Source organism: Gymnodraco acuticeps, unplaced genomic scaffold (genome assembly GCF_902827175.1).
Source record: "Gymnodraco acuticeps unplaced genomic scaffold, fGymAcu1.1, whole genome shotgun sequence".
Lineage (NCBI taxonomy): Eukaryota > Metazoa > Chordata > Actinopteri > Perciformes > Bathydraconidae > Gymnodraco > Gymnodraco acuticeps.
This window is the reverse complement of record NW_022990082.1, coordinates 1,482,541-1,496,612: the sequence shown is the minus strand read 5'-3', so window position 1 is coordinate 1,496,612 and position 14,072 is coordinate 1,482,541.

The following is a 14,072-nucleotide window of genomic DNA, read 5'->3' as shown; positions in this document are numbered from 1 at the left end:
TATGCTGGCAGTTTAGCCTGGAGTTATATGTGAATTACTGTCTGGACTGGAGTGACGCTTAACAGAGGCCACTTGTTCCGATTCCTGACTTTGAGAATCATGTAAGTCTGCAGAGGAAAGCCATGAAAACGTGTCATGGGCAGGTATCAAGAATGTGTACTGCGTCTTGTCAGAAGTTGGATCTCATCAAGAGACTGAAGAAAAAAGAGAGCCAGTTGTTACGACCCTGGTCGTTATGTGTATTGTGTGTAGAGATGTTTCCCTCCTCCTGTGTGTGTGTGTGTGTGTGTGTGTGTGTGTGTGTGTGTGTGTGTGTGTGTGTGTGTGTGTGTGTGTGTGTGTGTGTGCATGCGAGCGAGCAAGCAGGTGGTGCCCGTTAGCTGATTAGCTACCTTCAACAGGCTGATTGGTCCACCTGAAGAAGAGGGGAGCATTTAAGCTGCAGCCATGCAGTCACTCTGCCGCTCTCTCCGACTCAGCTTCTCCTGTGCCCAACTGTTGCGTATTTGTATCAGTCCTTTTGTAGGCTACTTCTGTCCTGGTATATTTTGTAAACCTTGGAAGAATAGACATAACTTTAACCTGTCCTTGTTGGACACGCCTTAAATCTACGTGAAAGTGTGAAACCCTTTTTCTTTTGGTTGGTTCTCGTTTTCTCCTGTTTTTACGTCAGTGTAGGTAAGAGTCCTGTATGTTTATTTTCTTATTTGTTAGGCAAGATTTTTGTGTTCAGAGATTTTTTTGCTTTGTGGGTTGTTGCACTTATTTGTTAAAAATAAAACTTTGGTAATTACATTTACCAAACGGCATTCACTGTCTCTGATTGTCTATGTTCTTGGGAGTGGGAAAAGAGGAGAGAGTGCACATTTTATGCTGCACCGGTTCCCCTAGATCTGGGCGTAACACAGTGTAAAGAAATCTGAGCTAGGTTACCAAAATCTTAAATATGTACTGTTCAAGGCTAAAATCCCTATACATAAACATTACCTCATCATCATAACTCACTCTACATACAACTCCACCTGTGAGATTTTAAAACTTAATACATATAATATATTTTAAATTTGATTGTAATCTATCGTTATGTACTAGCAGGTCATAGTATTAAAGTCATATTTGTGTTATTTTTGTTAGAGTAGCTTTATTGTCAGTTAACTTCAGCATGGGTTTATCACTATGTGGAAATACCCAGAATAAAACCCTAAGCAGCATTAAAACACAGCTGGGAATATGTTGTCATGCTGATCAGCAGGTAGTCTTGAATCATGCAGTCTGAACTCAGAAGGGTTTGATTGGATAATCAACAACAGGGATTATTTTCAATAACGCAGCCAAGTACTATTAATCAGAAGGTTGAGTCGTGAGCTAATAAAATTGTCCCTTTAGTATTTCAGCCAACAATCTGTACAGTGGACAGCCTGCAGTTTGGAGGTGGCACTGACACACTGACAGACATCACCAACGGCTCTGCTTTGGCCTGTGAAAGGTGTGAAAACCTGCAAGGCAAAAGTTGTGAATCAAATTAACTGAGCTCCAATTATTTACATTTTTAAACAGAAAAAAACAGTGATTACAGACATCACCATGATGTATTGTGGAAAAACTGAATCAGTAGGTTGGATGGGAGAAGTAAACAAAGGTGCCAACAGCAAGAAGTGGGCCAGAATGAGGATTGCTCTGTCCATACATTTCTTTGACTTCTCGTTTCAATACTTCAACCACTGGACAGTGTAACTATTTGTATGAGGCGAAATTTGGTGTAGAGAAAGTCTGGCTCAGATGACGTATTAGACTTTGAGTTGAATCCAAAGTCATCCATCATTAGCTTCATCTCGTCAACAACCCGGCAATCATCCTCAAATGTCTCTTAAATCATCCGCCAAGGATGAATGGAAGACAAAGTCTCCAGCCCAAATGTTTTTTATTAGCTAAGAAAGTGCTTGAGCCAAGCTCCAAACACCACTACCTGCTTGCTTTGCTTCTTGAATCTAAAACATTTTGTCATTCAAATGCTTCTCGTTTCATAAACCAATATGAGGACAGTCATGTTTCAAAGCTCCCACAAGGAGCTCATATTAGGATAACAATTGTTTGCTTGGTGCTTGACGTCTTCTGTGGAACGTTAAAATACATAATATCGTTATGTCCCTTCAAATGCAAACCCAGACTCGACTTTGATGTTTAATGGACAGGAAACTGAATCCACATCTGATTGCTGGGCCAGTCCCAATGTCTGCCCTCACAGACCTGCATTGCCAATAAGCCCCAGGGTTCTGCACAGTCCCACTGTGAATACGATGTATGGTTGAAGGCCCTTTAATAAACGTTTAATCTCCTTATGCAAACCTTATAGCCTGCAGACTTTGCCTAAAGGACTACCCCTAAATATATAGCATTTTAGTGTTAAAAATAGGAACATCAGTATGTCTAGAATCACCAACATATAGCAATGTCCTGTTAGTTGTTTCTACTGTGGCTCAAAGTATATGCTTTTTACTTTCTAGATCCAATCATAGTGTATATGATGTTAGTTTTGTTTGATTGATTAAAAACAGTTGATGGCAAATCAACAGGAGAGAGACTGAATTTCCCCACGGAGGATAAAAATGGTCTCAAAGAGTACAAATACTTTCTATACGTTACAAACGTAATGTGAAAATGAAGCTAGAACCAGCAGAGCAACATTGACTGGAGCAGCCTGGCTCTGGTTTCAGGTAATTCTGCTGGATCTTTTCTTTAGCTGGTGGTTGCCGGGCAACATCAGGGTAACAACCAGGCTACAGGAAGTCATTGCGCCCGGCCAATAAATAGTCTGGCACATAATCCACCTAACACTGCATCATTTCATTTTTACAGTTTTTTGTGCTAACATTTAGTTTGAACAAACGGGATATGCAGTAAATTGTTTATAAGTGAGCTTTGGATGTGCTGGTAGTCAGGCTTTGTTACAGAATCAGACAAGCTTTTTATTGCTAAGCTAACTGCTGCTTGTGGAAACTTCGTTTTATATTTGATGTATGCACCATGACATCAAGTCAAATTCCTTGTATGTGTGAACCTACCTGGCAATAAACCTGTTTCTGATTCTGATTCACATTAACCATACTGGTAGTAGGGATTATAGATGTGGAAAATCGTCAAGAAAGCCTTTGAAGTGTATATCTCAAAGAAAGCAGCCACAGATATCAACATACTTAAAACCACCATCTTCCCGGTCTCAAGGTGCGTTTCACAAAAGACATGGCGCTAATGATAGTGCAGCTTGAAAAGGCCTTTCACGTTTTTGAGCAGTTTGCCCTTTTTTTGCATTTGATTGTAATCCTCTGCAAAGTACAAGGCTCAACGACGTAAACACACTGACTAGGCCAGTGGTTCTCAACTGGTCAGGCCTCGGGACCCACTTTTTACTTGGTCAATAAATCGCAACCCAACATTTTTGAAGCACTCAAATCTATTCAACAAAAAATCGTGCTGTAATATATACGCTTTTCAGCATACAATATTAATTAAAGTGAAATACAGTGCATATATCCCTTCACATAACTAAAGTATGCTTTTAAAAAAGTTTAATGAGTTGATGGAATCAAAGCTAAACTGTATAAAAAGGCACACATGCTGGAAATCCAACCCCAGAAGGGGGGTCTTGGGGGATTCTCCCCCAGGAGATTTTTAGAAATACTAACAAACTACGCATTCTGGTACAATCTAAGAAGAAAATAAATAAATCTATCACTAGCCGACATATTAATAATATTGTATGCCATTGTTTGTTTTTCACTTTGTTCTGAAGCTGAACTTGCTGCTCCTCACAGAGAGAAGAGCAAAGAGGAGATAGTCTGTGTGACTTACTTTAAATTGTGGGTTAGGGTAGATAACTCCCATTGTTCTGTGACCTGTCAATCAACAAACCGAGGGTCATATTTCATTACGTGTTCATTTGTATCTGAAGTTGTACCCGGATGTATTCTTTCACACACAGTGACGTCACGAGCTACCCACAATGCAACGCGCTATATATATATATATAAATACGCCATTTTCCTGGAGATGCTAATATCCTGGAGGTGCTAATATAAACAGCTAGCTAACGTAGCCAGGCAGAGCGCACTAGGTTTTTTGTCTGAATTAACGACCGAAGAAATCGCTGCATGTCTTTGGATTACATCTCTGGACTTGAGGGGTGTGCTCTAGGTCGTTACCAGCGTAAACTAGAGCTGTGTGGGTGGTCGGATTGCCCTTACAGACTGCCTGCAGATGTATGGAAAAACGACTCTCGAAAGTGGCCTTCGGTCGATTTTGGCAGCATCTACGTCTATCTTCTGGAAACACCAGGTGAATACCCCACTTGTCACAATAATATTATCATGCCAATGCATATATGTGGTATTTTAGAGTTGACTAGATATTGATTAAGGCAATAGACTATGATATTCTGGTTGCACCTCGTGTGAAATGGCGGATACCGGAAGTACGGTGTCGCCCTCGGCCCAAAACCCGTATGTGTGTGAAAGAATAGTTCAATCATGAGAGACGTGATGTATGAAATACATGTTTAATACCGGACACGTGGTATAGAAAATTATGATTGACAGATTACAACAATGAATCAACTGATGTTTGGAGATTAGGCCCCGGTTTGTAGGATATCATTCAGGAGGGGAAAACCGCTCCGATGAACCCCCCGGGGTCTAGACACTGGTGGTGGTGATAATGGTTCGGTCTGGTCTGGAGGAAGAAGGATTAGCTTGGCCCTGAATTAGGAGACAGGAGGCGAAGGGGTGGAGGCGGGTTGTGCGTTGACACCTGAAATGACAACTGACAGAGAGGGAAGAGCAGATTTAAAGGGTTTAGCAGGTGCAATGATTGCTAGCTGGGGAGTACCGCCCCCGATTACTTAATGGGAGAAGAGCTTGCAGTGACGTGTAATACCAGGGGGTATGGTCTTCCTTCTTGAACTTGCGCTAAGCTTCATTTCAATCATGAGAGACGTGATGTATGAAATACATGTTTAATACCGGACACGTGGTATAGAAAATTATGATTGACAGATTACAACAATGAATCAACTGATGTTTGGAGATTAGGCCCCGGTTTGTAGGATATCATTCAGGAGGGGAAAACCGCTCCGATGAACCCCCAAAGAGAAGAGAAGTAAGAAGTGCTGAGATGTGAAGCATTTCTTACCTTGCTGGCTGATTGAGGAGATCTGTGGATGAAATGAGATAACACAGGGACATGATGAGATTGTCGGAATAACTGTAGGGTTAATGTGAACGCCAACCATGCTTAGCGCCTGCATGTTGGATTAGACGATGCTGACCCACTGGCCGCAACCTGCACGCGCAGGGTTAAACATGACGCTGACCCACCGGCCGCAACCTGCACGCGCAGGGTTAAACATGACGCTGACCCGCTGGCCGCAACCTGTACACACAGGGTTAAACAAAAAGCTGACCCATAGGCCACAACCTGTACACACAGGGTTAAACAAATGCTGACCCATAGGCCGCAACCTGCACACACAGGGTTAAACAAATGCTGACCCATAGGCCGCAACCTGTACACACAGGGTTAAACAAATGCTGACCCATAGGCCGCAACCTGTACACACAGGGTTAAACATGACACTGACCTACTCGCCCTGCACGTGCAGGGTTTAAACATAATGCGGACCCACTGGCCGCAACCTGCGCGGCAGGATTCAATACGAGCGAACCTGAAGGTCACGACGATATGAAGTGTTTAAACATGAACACGGTGACACGTACATGTGCTGACTTGCTAAGACCACCACCAGTTGTATGTATAAATACCGTTTAGTGTTCGGACCTTGGATGGCCAGCACGCACGGATGTCCGGGCGAATGTGGGATATGAAGGCGGAGGAGAACCACCGTCCGAGTTGGCAGGGAGGAGGGAGATATGCCTTGAATGGCTGCACCTGTCTGAACGAAAGCCCTGATATGCTATTAGACGCCACCACCAGTTATATGCATATTTACCATAGGTAAACTGAAGAGATCTTGATTGGCGGCACGAGCCGATGTCCGGTGAAGAGGGAGATGTAGACGATATAATGCCCGAGAGCTGTTAGCTTGAGTACGGTGATGCATGAATATCGTAACCTGGTTTACCACGAGCCAAGTGAGCATGAACCCGAGAATATGAATGAAGTGCCCGATGCACGCAGAAAAGACGTACACTTGGTTAAATACTGAGACATGACCCATGATATAGTATATCTTAATTAGCGTTAAGTGTGCCGGGATGAGTCATAGATGCTGATGAGCTGATTGAGTGATTAAGACTGTCTTCTATCATCTGAAGTGAGGATGATGGAGGGACGCTAGTGTTAGATCCAGCAAGTGTGATAATAAATGTGTAGAAATAGTGGAAATCTGAATGATCTCATGCAGATATCCCCCCCAAAACGGAGGATGTGCAGTGCACGTCCTTAAGTCGGGGAAAACACGGTCGTCGTGAGGCCGGCGGATGCCACGTCCAGGAAACGGGAGATGATGCGTGCCGAAGAATCCGCATGCAAAGTACGGTTGCCCGGTGAGGAAGAGCAACTGTCGTTGAAGACGTTTATGTGGATGCACGCAGTTGGTTAGAGGACCGATAATACCATGAGCTTGATGTGATGGCTAGGAACTCCGGTGTGAGACTGGGCCTGTAGTTCCTCATGATTAGGAACGCTGTGCTCCTGGAGGAGTCTCTTCTGTTTCTTCTTCTCTTTTCCCAGTTGAGCGGAGTTGTAGTTTAGTAATGTTGTATTTGAACGCTAGATGCGTGAAGGCAACGCATTAGGAGATCTCCCTGAGCAGTGGGTGATTTGAACTGGGGAGAGACGCTATTAATATTATTACCCGAATAGCCGGTGCACGCATAGTTTCTCCTACTTGACTTAAGGCTGAAAGAGTTCCGCTGAACGATGATGGGAACATTAAAGCGCGTCGTAATATCTGCTTTGAAGAGCCAGCCTTGGCCTGCACGCTATTAGATTACATTATCTCCGTGCGTAGAAAGGGGGGAACATTGACCTTGTCATCGAGATTGCCCTGAGCATTTACCGAATTGTATTAAGTAATCTGTCGACAGGCTGTAAACAGAAAAGCTGAAATTGAAACTAATAAATACTCAGTTACCTCTAATCATTAACCGAGTTTGTATAATGTAGTTACTCTGTGTGTTGCTGCTAGCATACATAACATCTGACGTGGGAACGTTACTCGTGAATGGAGCTACGGAGCTGCTAGAAAGACAGTGGAACCCGGTGCATTCCTCCGTCTGGATGTGGAGCACTTTTGCTAAATGTTTAGACAAAGTGCTCGTGTTACGCCCTTACATGATAAACTCTTATTGCACTTTGGCAACGAGCATTCTCCACGTCGAAGCGGGTGAAGTTAACCACGCCTCGGAGCGCGTTCTCTCCGCCACCTCCGCAGTGTGCTCCGCTGCATGTAGCAGCTGTGTGTGTAAACTGCCCCGTCCCCTCGCGATGGGGGAGAGAGATCTCATCTGATCGAAAATACATCATAGGCGCATTTGTTTGTCCTTTGCATATTAGAACGAGTTGTGACACTAGACTGCGATATAATGTTTTTTTTTTGTAGCAATAAACATGACATATTTATAAATGTCTCCGGTACTGATAAAAAGACCAATAACGTTGGAGCTTACGCACGTAAACACACTGCTGACGTCACAATGAATCGACGACTGAATTAGTTGCAACTAATTTGGTAATCGATTTGATCGATTAGTCGATGCACCCTTAGTCGCTGCAACTCTGACTACTTTTACATCCAGGCTGAAGACTTTTCTTTTGTCGCTGCTTTTAATTGAACTATTCATATCTTAGACTGCACTGTACTTTGATCCATGTACTTTTTCTTTTAATGTTTATTTTATTAGCTTCCTTTTAAATGACTGATTTTAAATGCCATTTCTTAATGTCTTTCATTTTTAAAGCAATTTGAATTGCCTTGTATTGAAAGTGCTATATAAATAAACTTGCCTTGCTGCCAAGGAGATGTTGTTGTCGCAGATCTAGCCGTTGGTGCACCAAGAAACGGAATATTCTTAGTGGAGAAGAAAAAGAGAAAACCGATCATTTAGTCAATAATCATTAAATTAATATTGGGAGTGAATTCCTAATTTATTTAGTATCTGGTCATAAACAGGATAATGTACAGCGACTTGTTCATTGAGGAAAAGAAGCCCTACGAAACGCCATTCATTTCAGGAAACGCTGTGTTGAAGCTTGAACCTGCGTTTAGTTACTGAGCATTGTAATGAGTAATTACCCGACTGCATTAGTAATGCAAGTAATACGTTACTGAAACTCCATACTGTAGCACGTTACCCCCAACACTGCCTGAAGCTCACCTTAACCCTGACTAGAGGTAGCAATGCATAGTGTTGAACTTCCTGTCGGCTCCCAGACCGTAGTCGAGGAAACGGGGGGGGGGGGGGGGGGGGGGGGGGGTGTCTCTCTGTCCTCTCCCAGGGCAGAAGCAACACTCTTCTGGTTCAATAACTCATTTTATCGGAAAGACTGGAGAGAGGCGAGCTCTTCTTGGGAGGTCGTTGCATTATTTAGCTCTCCTGTTTCGCAAGATAGATTTCGCAAGATCACAGACCTTCCTTTTTTCTGCTGCCTCGTTTATTTCTAGAAAACATGTATCCCGCTCGCTCATACCATGCCCATGCACACATGCACACGCCACACCCCTCTCTTAAGGGTAGCGATCTCACTCTGCATGACCCAAATGTCGTAACAATATACGAAACATTTCGTGAATTTGTTGCAACTGCCTTTGCCAACGTTACCCTGACGCCTGTTGAAGTGAGCGCAGGAGGAATAGCTTCAATGGGATAGCTTAAGCCCTGCCTGCCTGCAGGAGGGGTTGTAGTTGAAGCCAGAATGGGTAAAACTCCGCATGTGATGAGGACCCGTTCCGCGTGAAGCCGGAAGCGCCGCATTAGGCGGCCCTGATGCCAGTGATGCCTTCTCAAGAGACTGAAGCGTACGTCAGTTGTTTGCGTGAAGTAGCCATTCCCATTAGGCCGGAGGAACTTCCATGGAGCCCGATTTCCTTGTCTTTTCCTCCCGCGTCCGGGCTTGCGGGACGGCCGGCTGACCCGCTACCCGACTGGGGAACGCCGCCTGTAGCTTAATCCGCGATACTGCGGAGCTGATGAATAAATGCCTGGAGCTGGAACGAAGCCCTCAGCTGGGACAAAGCCCTGCTGCTGCTTGGCTTAACCATGAACACCGTGACGCGTACACTTGTGCGTTGACACCTGAAATGACAACTGACAGAGAGGGAAGAGCAGATTTAAAGGGTTTAGCAGGTGCAATGATTGCTAGCTGGGGAGTACCGCCCCTGATTACTTAATGGGAGAAGAGCTTGCAGTGACGTGTAACACCAGGGGGTATGGTCTTCCTTCTTGAACTTGCGCTAAGCTTCATTTCTACCGCAAAGTTATTCTCCGTGCGGACTTCCGGCAACAATCTTGATTCTGATTGGCCAGAAGACTCGAAAAAACATCAGCAAAGATGTTTTATTGAGAAGATGATCACTACGTGACAGACGTTTTCAAAGCCGTTTATGGTCTCCGGTACTTCCTGTCCAACGCCTACTACATGCACAGCGTTAGAAAATCGGGCCTTCAAAATAAAAGTTTGACTTCTTTCCAAAGAAGAATTTTTTTTCTTCAATTTTTCCGCGACCCACCCGAAACGGGTCCGCGACCCACTTTTTTGAGAACCACTGGACTAGGCAACACAATAGCAGTACGAAAACATTTATTAAATATTATCAGACCTGACCACCCACACACACGCACACGCACACACCCTTGTGAAGTGGATTGTTTTTGCAATGAGGCTAATTTGTATAAAAAGGGACCAATCTTGCTCAAGATCTATATATATTGCTTCATTTGAATACCTTCAAATAGCATCAGAGCACCAAGATGCTATAAGCTTGGCACTATTTCATCCTTTGTGGTGCCTTGGAAACCTTTTTTTATTTTTTTATTTAAGGTTGTGATACAGTAGCTATCAAAAAGGTTAAGCGAACACAAAATTCAACCCTCAGTGCTTAGTGCATAAGTAGATGTAACGGTTGGGCCTCTTATGCTGCAGCAGGACTCAATCATTCCAGATAAGAAAACCCTGAATAGGGTCAACCACTGTTCAGTACTCACATCTAGGGGAAGGACATTATAAGAAAAACATCATATAATCAGAAAACAGCCTGACATCTCTTTTGAGCAAAGCCACACAAATCCTGAAATGAGTGTGGTCGGAGTATTTGTCAAGGGGAAAATCCTCAAGTGCTGTGAGGAAAGGGACGGAGGCACACTTAGCTCTGATCTCATAAAAGTTAACTTATGTTTACATCTGGTTACATGGAAGGATCTTGTTCTTGAAAGTCTTCATGAGACCACTCTTTGATTTGTTTAGCAATGTTTATGGGCGCATCAGGATCTTGGAAAAATAGGATTGCGGTTAAGGGACAGTGTTTGCACCACCTGGACCAATAAAGTAGCCTCTCTCTTTGTTTGCTGTTATATGACCATGCAGACAAATAATCAAATCTAATGACATGAGATGGCTGCTCACACAATTACAGAGCCACAGTAATAAACTGTTGGCAGCAGCACTGTCTGAAGGCATCCTTTAGATTTTTCCAAACATAAAGCAGCCTCAGTGAAGGGAAAAGGGTGAATGGGGAGATGACTCATCAGACCTAATGTTCATGTCAATTACAGTAAATTGCAGAAAGCAGGCAATCATACCTCTTTCTGATAATTGCCAATCACCTAAATGTGTGATGTCTGACTCGTTATGATAATTAACATACTTTAAGGAGGACATTCTTTATGTGTTGTGTTTCCCTACCTGAACCGCTCAAGATTACTGGTGTGGGTCACATTTTAAAAAGAGAAATGAAGATCATCAACTTTGAAATGTTGATTAATGGCCTGGTTTGCTTCTTTTGAAATTGGACTTTGTGATCGATGGAGCTGAAATGTAACACAGGCACTGTTCACATTTTCAGTCTGCTTTTTCCACGTGTCAACATTGTTCATCTCTCAGGAAATGTACTTTGACATGCTTAGTGTTATTTTGTCATGTTTCAAGGTTAGCGCTGACATTAAGAAATAGCATGCCATTTTCTTTTAAATGAAATCTGACGGAATAAATGTGATCTAAAGTAATGTTATACATCATAATTCCCTTACATGTAATATAAGGTAACATTATGACATGAGTGGAAGATTCACATACATTTTCTAAAAGGCATCTCTTAGTAAAGTGCACTTTTTGACATGCAAGCATCTTGAACCTTATAATTATCTTTCCCAATAAATTTGCCAAGGCAGACATCATTTAACGGTGCCCAAGAGACAACAAGGGCATGACTGCGAGCCGCTGAGTCACTGTCTGTGAAGTCTGTTCCCACCTCTTCACCTCCACTGCAAACATGTCTGCAGGAGAGATCAGACTATGCTACATTCCTTACTTCATGTCCTCAGTCGTGATGAAACCCAGACACAATACGTCTTGTTCTTCAAGGTTCCTAGCTCAGCAGACGCACTGTGAGAGAAATTAGCATCTGAATAGTGAAGAGGAAGGAGTTCAGTATCTGAAAATACAGATCTGTAGCTGACATGACGTGCCTTTTTGATAATGGTTTTATGTTGGATTGTGTGGACATATTGTGTTGATTAGAGGACATAGCATCAGATATATGCTGGTGGGGATCACATCAGTTAATGATTTGTGGCTAAGAGGGTAACACACAAACTGTAGCCTAGCATACTAGATGATAATTCAGGAAATACATAACTGCAGCTTGCGTTGAGTGGTAAGGCCTTTGCATACATTGTTGAGCTGAATAATTGGACATAATAATGTAAGAGCACACAATCATATATAGTGTGTGCATGTAACATTATTATCCATGCAACATCAAATCATTATGCATGAGACATTTTCTCTGCTTTCCCTACATGATAAAACATATGAGTTTGTCTATATCCATTTGCAATAAACAAAAAACTGTAGTCACCGATTGGCATGGCTAGTGGGAAATAAGACTCAAGAAGTTGTTCTATGGGTTTTAGATAATTACTCTGAGATGAAATGTTATACAGCGAGAGAGAGAAAAAGCAGGTGGTAATTTATCGTTATTGATGTTGTAAGACTTTTAATATGCGTCTGCGATATTATTTTTAACAAATTGTCATGCCAATATTAACATTACATTGTTATCTTATTGGAAATGTATTTAAAATGGTCATGACTAGCAAATTATGTATTCAGATACGTCCAGAAACATTTTGTGAGGTCACAGTGACCTGGACCTTTGATGAAACGTGGAGGATTAGGCCACATTTGAAGACATTCTCGTAGGTGCTCCTGAGAAAATGTCTTTGGGATAATGGGAACGTGGACAACACAAAAAAAGTAACGCCTCTGGCCCTCATGGCTGTTGTAGTCATAACAAAGATGTAAACACAAACACACTTCAACATAATAGCAGTTTGCTCACTACCCTGGATGCAGTGTTCTTCTCAAAGGCCTATACATCACCCCCCCTCTGAAATACATCAAGCCCTTCCACATCAACAAGGACCATCAACTTAAAGAACCACTTTGGCTCCACCAGGCGAACCACCCACAATTTGTTACACCTTGAATTGCCAATTTGCCCGGATGGCACAGCACACATCTGACATAGGAAAAACAACTCTAACGCAACCTTACCAGAGATAGCATGATGTAAAGGAAGTGACAAAAACACATGATGCATGGACTCAGGTGTGTTACAAAATATTAGTAGCTAGGGCCCCATAACAGAGAGTTAAAGAGAGAAAAACTGTTGTTGGAACATTGCATTCTGAAAGTGGCCCATGGAGACATGTTAAGCCTGTTTCCGTCTGTTGACAGACCGTTGCTGCTGCTATAGATACTCAAAGTCTTTCTTCTCATGTATACTTCAAGCCTCACTGATCTGCATATGTTCCATAACAGCCCTCTTAAAACACACAGTGTACTCCTGTTTAAACCAATAGAGTGCATTATAAGTCTTGAATAGATCATAGACTGGATAATGGAAGTCAAAGGTTTTCATACCGCGTAAACAAAAATGTAATTCACATCACACATGTTTTATTGGAGACTGATTATAAAACAGTCCATTTTGTAAGACATACCTCCCAAAATGCAAGTTTGTAATACATACTTCTCCGTAGCTTTTTTGCTCCAGAGATCAACGGAAGCTTTGAGTATAAATTCAGCTTAAATGACATTCAAGCATCAACAGGTTCAACATGTTCTGCAGTATCCATCAGAGAGGATGGTGTAATGGCCAGAGGAAATGTAAAAGCTCACTAAAACAACACCAGCCTAGACATGTCCATCAATCTTATGTTAAAGCTGTTCACACTGAATGTCAGGATTTAAAAAACGAAAGCTGAGTTCTTGTAAAGGCCACTCGATAGACCATGAAAGGAAAGGTGACATCTGCGTTTGCCAACAGCTACTAACCACATCACAGTGTTCGGTCAAGCAACCTCTCCCGCCGGCAGTGAGCAGTACTTATGGAGGAGGGATCGATTATTAAAAGGGGACCCGTCCATCTGGGAAAGTGAACATTCAGAAACAAAGGACCCGTGAAGTGAACCTCAGCATGTTAGCTGTTTTTGTACAATCTTCAGGGAGACTCACGCAATGTTTGCAGAAATGGCGATGGATTTGAAAACAGTATTTTCGTGTTAAAAGTGTTCCATTGCCACAAGGCTTTATGACTGGTTTCTATGAGAATTCTAGACATAATAATACAACACATTTATAAATCTACCCCAATTCCAACACATCTGCCTTTCTGCTGGAAAATAGCACAAATGGATGAACTCTCATGCAAGGGGAGTCACTTCCAAGTTTCAGGGCTAAAAAAGCTCTCTCTACATTTTCAAGTAAAGCATGTTTAGCTGTTATTACCAGGCAATTATCCTAAAAGCATGCTAGACAGTACTTTTTCTACTTAGGTC